Source organism: Parus major, chromosome 1A (genome assembly GCF_001522545.3).
Source record: "Parus major isolate Abel chromosome 1A, Parus_major1.1, whole genome shotgun sequence".
Taxonomy (NCBI): Eukaryota; Metazoa; Chordata; class Aves; order Passeriformes; family Paridae; genus Parus; species Parus major.
The window spans coordinates 35,624,925-35,634,199 of NC_031773.1; positions in this window are offsets into that span (position 1 = coordinate 35,624,925).

Genomic DNA, 9,275 nt, shown 5'->3' on the forward strand with positions numbered 1-9,275 from the left:
ATTTTGCACTGAAATTAATAGCTTGGTAACTGAAAGCCTTATCCATAGTCATGGATTTTAAACATCAAAAGCAAAACAAAGTAGATATTCCTTCTGTAGCTGGAGAAGCAGCTGCTGCTGAGAGCTGGTGCATCTCCTTGGTGAAACTCTGGTTCAGCATGATCAGCTTCTGTCCTAGAGCTCCAACTGTCTCAAGGACTTTGAGAACAAACAAATGGTGTTTGAATATTATTTATCAGTGTTTATTCAGTTCAAGCTATTTTAATACCATACAATAAACTTAAAATGAACCATCATGATTGTGAATTAAATATCAATATATAATTACTTCAAGGAGAAGTTTAAAATAATATGTGAGTTGGTCCATATAAATTTAAATTTAAATTTATATTTAAGAATATTTGTTAAGAAATATGTTGTATTTGTTTAAATAATAAGTAATTCAATTTGTTATCCCTCTACAGTATGTATTACAGGGCTGTGTGTCTCCACTGCACCAGATGAAGCTGTGTAAAGACATTCGTGACCCAGCATGCTCAGGAAATGGAGGAGGACCAGGCTTGGCTAGCAGAGAGCTGGATCCACAGTAATAGTAAAGACAGGGACCATGTGAAGGGTGCTGAATCAGAATTTATCACATCATAGTATCACATCATAAAGCTGGAGCAGCAGCTTTCCCAGTTGTCCCACTTCTGGAGAGGGAGTGAGGTGCTTCAGGGCAGTGATTCTCCCTTCCTCCAATGTGCTGGGGCACTTCAGGGAATACTAGGTGCATCCAAAGCTACTGCTACCCACTGAGAGGCCTTATGGCCCAGGGTTTCTCTGAATCTCCATGCCAGAAGATACCAATTCATATATTTATGTGAAATCTAGGGCAGTCTCACTGCTTTAGTGTCGTTCCTATTGGGAACGGCTGGAAGGAACGACACAGACTCTCGAGGAGTCAGAACAAGAGGATCCTTTAGTTTATTGCTAGCAGGCCTGCTTTATAGACAGATACGTGGAAAGTACAGAAAGGAAACTCTTATTGGTTAGTAAACTGCTACATTACCATCATTGGTCAGTGGGGTACACCACCCCCCTGACTTTCTCCTGCAAGGAAAACAAGGAACACATAACAACACCTGCAAGGTTGTTTTGTGTCCCTGAGGATTGTTTTAATTCTTTCCCAGACTACTTTCTCAGGACCAGCCTGAGAAGCTCTGCAGCCTGTAATATGTACAGGCACTGTCAGAATTTAGCATCCATACTTTAGTACAGAGAAATTTTATTATATTGCGGTATTACCATTTTGTTCCTAACATTTACAGTCCCCTTTCACCAGCTCTTTAGGTTATAACTGCGCTGCAGCAGCACATGGGATTGTGAAAGCATTGTGCCATAACAGCATTTAATTCTGACAGTCATTTGCCCTCAGCTGTAGCCAGGGCTGTGAGCAGGAGTTAGAATTATACCCCATCAGGTCATTTTATATGCATCACTGTTCTATTAGAGCAGGGATACCTATTTTAGGTATCCCTGCTTTTAAAATTGTCAGCTTTACTGCTGCATTCACTCAACCTCCCCCCAAACACCAGCTTCAAAACCTCAGTGCTTTCTCAGAGCCATTAGGCTTTCAAATACAAAAAAAAAAAAATATTGCTTTTTGCTAAAAAGATATGCTTTGTTCCTTTTGTTGGGTAAGCAGAATGTTCCGGCAGCCTCAGCACTTCATCATTAACTGCAGACCATAATTCACACCCAGCCTGGGAGAGAACTGGAGCAAAAAGAAAAATGGTTTTTCCTCTCTGCCCCTGACCCCATGCCACCGTGTTATTTGTCACAAGATTGCTAAGCCGTTCACGAGTATAAATCAGTATCATTCAAAAACCAGTGTCAAGGAAAACAATGAAAATCCCAGGATTTTATGAATGGGAGGGATTGTCCTGTGCTGCCAGACTTGGATCAGTGCAAAGCTGGCAGGGGACGCCAGTGCAAAGCAATAAACGCTGCCATCTGTTACCTCTGAGTTCCTGGAGCATGGAAAAGGCACCAGTGAAAATCAGCCCTGACCTGACACAAGATGATCGGGCAGTTCCTTCCCACCCACAAAGGCAGCAGGCAAAGCTGGCATCTGGTGAAGTTTTGCCTCTCTGGTGTCACCACAGAGAAAGGCACCTAGGGAAGCTGGGACTGTTGGGGGCATCCCCACGGTGGAAAGCCTCCAGGAGCTTTTGGACTCTTGTCTCCCCCACAGCACAGGCATAGATCAGTGCCTTGGTGGCACTGGAGCCCTCCTTCTCTGCCCAGGAAGGTCCTGTGTGCAGCACACTATGGAGAGCTTTGTGAGGTTTGGTGTGCATAAAGCAGCCATTCCCACCACAGCGCCTCGTCCCAGGTCTGGGGGTGGTTCAGGAGAGTGAGCTGGGCAAGGGTGCTGCTCCCCTGCTCCCCTGCAAGCACCGATCTAGCTCCAAGTTTGTCAGGTTCTGTCACCCCTCCACAAGCATCTCCCCACTGTGGGGAATGAGGGCTGCCTGCCAGCATTTGCCATGGGAGCAAATGCCTTCCCACATCACCCTGATGCTGACTGCTTGGCTGAGCGGCAGTGTGTTGTCTCTGCACACTCGGGCATGATGTGGTTGGGATTATTTATACCCAGGATACCTGCAGCTGAGCTCTTAAATACAGAGGCACCCCAAACGATAGCAGGCTGTTGTTCTCTGCTCTGCAGAGAAATCTGTGCAGCCTAATGACAGAAACAGAAATGGAGACACCCACATGCAGAAGCAACCTGATCAAAAACTACCCAGTTAATTTTGGTGCAGAGTACTACTACTAATGTTTGCAGACACATTTTTTCCCGCACCCTGTGTTCATGCAGACCAGGGGATAAAGGTCTGCAATAGCTCATAATTTCCATTTGCTTTACATTCAGATAACATAAATGTAAAAATTGGGTGGAAAATAGTGGCTAGCCGAGAAACACTACTGGAAACAGTGCTTGTGTGCTTATCTTTGAAAATCTGGCCCCTGGGGTCTGTGTTAATTTCTCTCATTATTTTAGCTGGGCCTCTCTGAAGCCCTTCCCCTCCCAGGCACATAGTTGCTTGGAGCTGAGGCCACATGCCCTACAAACACATTGGGACCTGCTGACCATACCACAGATTCACTGGGGTGCTACAGGGCAACCATCTGTGCCTGATTATGGACAGCAAAACAGCCATCCCACAGCAGGGACAAGCATGAAGATGAACCTCTCAAAAGATTTCATTATGTAAGTAATTTCTATTTTGAAATACTACAGGATTTCTATTTTGAAAATTAACTACTAGAAAAAATTCTTGCTCTGTCTATTTGTGTCAAAATATTTGTGTCCCTCCCACTTCGCTTCCTAGTTCGCTTTGGATTTACAAGAAACATTTCATGGACTGTGATACCACATGTTCTGAGCAGCATTTTTCCTCAAAATCAGATCAGTGACCATGATTAAACTGAGATGTGCCTGTGTTTCTGCTGAGCATGAATAAATGGCAGTCAGCTCCTTACCTCTGAGCTTATCAAACAAGAGTGATTAGAAATATTCCAGGATGGAAAAAACCAACATAGAAACCCATGAAGCTGTACAGAACAGCCTCATAAGCTGATTTTTAGCTTAACTGGTTTTCATCTGGCAAGAATATCACCAGGAGGAAAATAAGACTAGTCAGACAAGAAAAAAAAGTTCACATTAAAATCCCAATTCATTTGCCAACTAGGTCTCAAAACACTATGAGCAATGACTGGGAGGTGACTGGAACCAAGCTACCCTTCCTAAACAATCACTTATGTGGTGCTATGGCCCAGGAATTATTAGCAGGTAACCATGCTTGATCAGAGCTGTTAACTAATTTAGATAACTCACATGCAGTCACTACCCTGTATGAGGGAGTGAAGGGATCCACAGCCCCTTGGTTTGACAGGGGACACTCCCATTCCAAATCTGTGTGAAATACAGATGTTGTAGACTTCTGGTCATACCATATGGGCAGACATTTAGAAATGCTCTTTTCCCCCCAGTTCCACTGTGGATGAGGTGGTTCCATGAAGAGGTGGGTTTATGGGATCAGAATTCAGCCACTGCTGGCTGATGCCTTCCCCATCCAACCCAAACCCGTGTTTCCCGTGGGCTGGTAGCTGGAAGAGGGCACAATGTGGGTATGTGGGGCCATGGGAAGTGAGCTGCCTGCAGCCTGTGCCACTGGTGGGGACATGTCTGAGCCAGGAACAACTACACCTGTCCAGAGATTGGCAGTCAGGGCTCAGCCTCCAAGCTGTTCAAATACTGGAGAATTTTGGGGTTGGGGGATGGTTCACAAGATGCACAAGCCTGCATGATAAGATCTATCCTGGTACTGGTGGGGGAAGCACAGAGAAGGTGAACCAGCAGCTGCAAGGAATCCATTTAGCTGTATACACCTTCCCAAGGCCCTGTTAGTCCCCCTCTGCTACCAGATGCTAATGTGGTTTTCAAATCTGACCACTGGGAGCAGTCCCAAAGCAGAGATCATTGGCTTTTTTTGCTAAACATGGAAGACTGAGCAAAAGATTTGACTTCTGCTGGGTGCTCCCCTAATCCCAGCCCTTCAAGGGAAGAGGCCAACCTCCCCTTTCATTTTTGTTTTGATCCTTCAGCAACTTGCAGATGTGGTATCTCTCAGTTTGCCTGCCTGATTACATGTGTTTCTGTAGAGGAATGAAGACATGTGACACAACTGTGCAGGACAGGCAGGAAAAGCTTGGATCAGACAGATGGTGTATCCTGCCAAACAGGCAGCACAGCTTCCCAGCCACTGCAGAGGGCAGGGTGCAATGCTGTGGCACCCCAGGCTAGCTGGGAGCTCTGCTGTGATCCCAGTGTGAATTACCTCTCATCATGACATTGCCACATTCTGGTCAGGAAAGGACAACAGTCTGTGTCTTGGGCAGAGTGTGTCATACAGCATCATAGAGGACAAATACCCCAGTGGTGCCAGCTCAGCCTCCCTGAATGCCTTTTGTCACGGTTCTTAAGGTTGCTTGCAACAATCCTGTCTCTCAGCTTTGGATAACACAGAAAGCACAGGTTTGGATAATTTCCCTAACATAAATTATGTCCTTTTCTTTTTGTGCGCACCCTGAAGATGCAGAGCAGGGGCCAGATTTTCAACTCACAAAATGATGATGTAAGCACAAATGTGTGGCCAAAAGACTGGAAGCAGGCCAGAGAGCAAAATATTTGACTCAGGCAAGTGGGTGCCAAGGCTTCTGGTCCTGAGAGTCTCTGGTGAGGATTAGAGGATCACAGGATGACTCAGGTAGGAAGGGACCTCAGCAGCTTGTGGGTGTAGCCCAGCCCCCCGCCCAGAGCAGGAGAAGCCCATTTTTCCATCTGCCTTTGTCTCTCCCCAGTTCTACTGCATCACAGCTGATCCCGGGGATTGTCTTGCAGCAGATGCAGCCAGGTCTCTCTGCAGGGGTGTATCCAGCTGGGGCTGCTGCTTCCTTTCCTGGGCAGTGAGGAGCAGGCTGGGCTGCTGAGGGACATGGCATGCAGGGGAAGGGCCACCTTCAGCCACCGCCTCGGGTGCTTCGATGGAATGAAGGATGACCTGAAACCACTCTGCAGTTTTCAATGGTCTCAACAATGCAGATTATTGTTCTATCAAACATTGCACAATCTAGTATCCTTATGGATTCAAGCTGAATATATGTGTATATATAAATATATATTTACACACAGTGTGCTGCAGAATGTTGTAGAAAGTCTATTTCCATCAGGCTGCCCACAGAGGTCGGTAGGGGGGACCAAGAGATCGGACAAGCAAAGGGGAAGCAAAAGGCAGCCCTTTATTTGGAAGTGGGGCTGACAGAGGGCTTGTCTCTGGATTAGTAACGGTGAACTGCCACTACAGGAACCTGTTTTGTTACTAGGACACGTTACAAGTCAGCAGACAGCCACATTTTTCTGACTCATCAGCTGATACTAATTAATGACTTGGGAGCACACCAAAAATCCCCATTGGCCTTCCCTCCTTCCTTGAAAGGCTGTGATTGTCTTTCTCCCCTTCCCCCAGCTTTAGGAAAAAAATCACATCAAAAAGCTATACATTTTAAATATGGAAAATTACCAAAATGGATCACCAGTCCCTGCATCACCCCAAATAAAGGTGCAAACCCTCCAGAGGGAAGGATGCAAACCTAGTAAGGAATATAAAAGATAACACAAGTATTTTTTTTCCCTTTTTTCATATGAAAATCAACATTCTATGTTACCAGAACTGTCTGTGACAAAGCAAATGCCCATGTCTGTGGGCTGCTGCTTCTCTCTGACAGCCAGCCTAGCAATGCTTGAGCAGCAGGATTTCAGCTACACACATTGAAATGTCTTTGTTTCTCTGAACAAAAGAACAAGGCAAAACTCCACAAACCCCAACATCATCCTCCTTCAAGGGGGGTAGGTATGTAGGGATACAGCCACCTTTGCTTATGCCACATCTGCATCTTCAGTGGGGCCAGCATCAGTTAAAACCCAGTTCCTAAAAGCCAGGTTTACACACTGACTCCCAGCACCTGGATTTCTCTGTCCTAAAAGCCAGAACCACTGATCTTATATTTTTCTAGAATCCTTCATCCCTTACTTAATGTCCAGTTTGTCAGTTAAATAATCTACGTTGATTTGAAACCAATTTTTCCCAAATTCCCCAGAAATATTAATCCTCAGGGGAATGTATTTAGACCAAATGTAAATAGTTTCCTTCATGTAATTTTGTTTGGACAGAACAACAGCCACCAAGATACTGTGTGATCTCTAGGGTACCATGAGTAGTGCTTTCATACTTTTCTGTCACTGGGGTGTAATTAAAAGATCTCTCCTTTTTTTTTTTTTTTTTGTCTTGAGTCATTAGTACATAAATAAAGCCTCCTTGTGAATTACCTCAGTCTCCTTCAAAGCAAGAAGAGCACAGAGCAAAGCTGTGGTTTTGAACTCTGTCTGTTTTTAACAGATATAACCCTCTTAGAGCTTAACCATGTGTTTACAGACACAGATGCTCAATTACATCTTTACTTTTGTTCTTATGCTCCTATACTGTTTTGTGAAGCGTGACAGAGCATTAGATACACTTGCCATGATTCCTAGAGGACATTTAATTGAGTGGATGTCCAGATGAAATAATTCCACCTTCATAATGTACATATCTAACTCCAAATGAAATACTAACAAGTCTGAGAAAGATAAAGATGAATAAAAGGGTCTAAAATACTTCCCACAAGTACCCTCACAGTACATTAAAGTGTCTCCAACAAAAAGTTTAATGAGAACAACCTTGAGTGACTTGCACACCTGCAGAACTCTGTCCTGTGCAAAGTTATACCTCAAAAACACATTCTACAATACCCCTCTTTTTATCTCTAAGGGCTTCTCAGAACAGACTTCCCTGGGATGATATCTTTGTTAGCCTCTGCTGTCCTCCTGCTTTCACACTTCTGTGGCTGGAACATATAAAAACCATCCCGGCATTTTCTTCTGTTCCTGAATGCAAGGGGCCTAATGCGTGTCTGGGACTAAGGTCTCACACACATGGAAAGCAGGTACTATCAGCACACTATGAAGATTATAAGAGTGGTTGACATAAAGCTGCCTGCTGCAGCAGGGACAGAAAAGGGCTACTGACTGCCCAAGGCCAGAAGCGAGGAGGCTGGCTGGAAGGCAGGCTGAGAACCAAATCACACCTCCCCAAGTTTCATATTCAGAAATATGAACAGCTTCTCCTTCAGAGCTCAGAATTTAGAAGCCAATAAATTACAGAATGAACACAGGCATCTATTAACTTTATCCTTTATCCTTGTTAATTCTGCAGTGCAGTCTTACTCATACAAAGATTAGTACTAATTTAGTGTCAAAAATTCAAAAGCATTTGAGTGCCCAGGCTAGAAAAAGTTTGCTAGTCAATTGGCTTGCCTATGAATTGATAAGAGCACAGAATTATCTTTTTATCTTTTATCTATATTTAATTTATTTAAATAAAAATATTTATTTATTTTTATTTGGGGTGATTATTTGGTTGATTTTTTGTTGTTGTTGTTAAAGTTCTCAATGGATCATTTATATCAGAGGAAAGAGAATCTGATGAAAAACTCCAGATCTTTATTTGCCTTCCTCACAGGGCAGCCATGACTTCCTCCTCTTTCCCGCTGATGACCTGTAGTGGGGAGTGTTGCTTTGAAATACAGACAAGGATGAGACATCTCTTAAAGAAATGGAAGAAGAAAAAGAAACAAAAGCAAGGAAACAGAAGCATTATCACAACCACATCTGTTTTGCTGTGACAGGACTAAATACCCAAGCTGGACCTAACAAAACAAAGGCTACTGACCTAACAAAACAAAGTTGATTCTGCGCCTTTTTCCAGCAAAAATTCCATCTTAACCCCCACATGTCTGTACACCAAATTTGCCTCAAATTCTGACTCTGGGATGTATGTGTTTTGAACATGTGAGGCATTAGACTTCACACAGAAACTGAAATGCAAGTCTGAGCCAAGGCTTTGTAGTGATTTTTAAAGCAAGCATGGAAACAGGGTCTGAGGGTTTCTTAGCTGAATTTATCTGTGCTGTCTGGTGCTTCAAATTATTTATATGCAGAGGGTTTGAATTAACTGCATGTTTGTACATGGTAAATCTGAAAACTTTAATAATGAAATTGATATCACAGAAACATGGAATCTAAAACCCTGTAAATAGCAAATCCTTTTGTGGCTACCCACTAAGTCCAGGCAGTAATCCATGCTGTTTGCATTGGATTTTCCACTTTGCTTCCTCCATTTTGGTAAAAACACAAATAAAAAGTTAGCTGGATAAATGTGTAAGCTTTTGCCCCATTACTATTAATGGAGAAAATATGTTCATTTGAGTTCAGTGTCCCAGCCAATCCACTTGATCTGGGTTATCACTATTAGACTAGTTAATATTGGACTTATTAGACTAGTTAAAATATATTTAGACATATTAGACTAGTTAAAATGAAACTAGAAGAGCTTTGGACCGTTCCGCATCAAGAGCAGAAAAGTGAGTTGCCCACATTAAACTAATCCTAATAAAAATATTCCATTCCTCAAATTTTGCATGCAGCATCTGGCAACATTTTCTCCTTAAACACAGTTGCTTTTCCTTTTTTTTATTTTTTTAGCATATGCTATGGCTAATTCGTAAATGAATTGTGATAAAAATGCCACGTGTGTTGTGTCCATGTGCCATGGCTTTGTAAACTCTGGGTA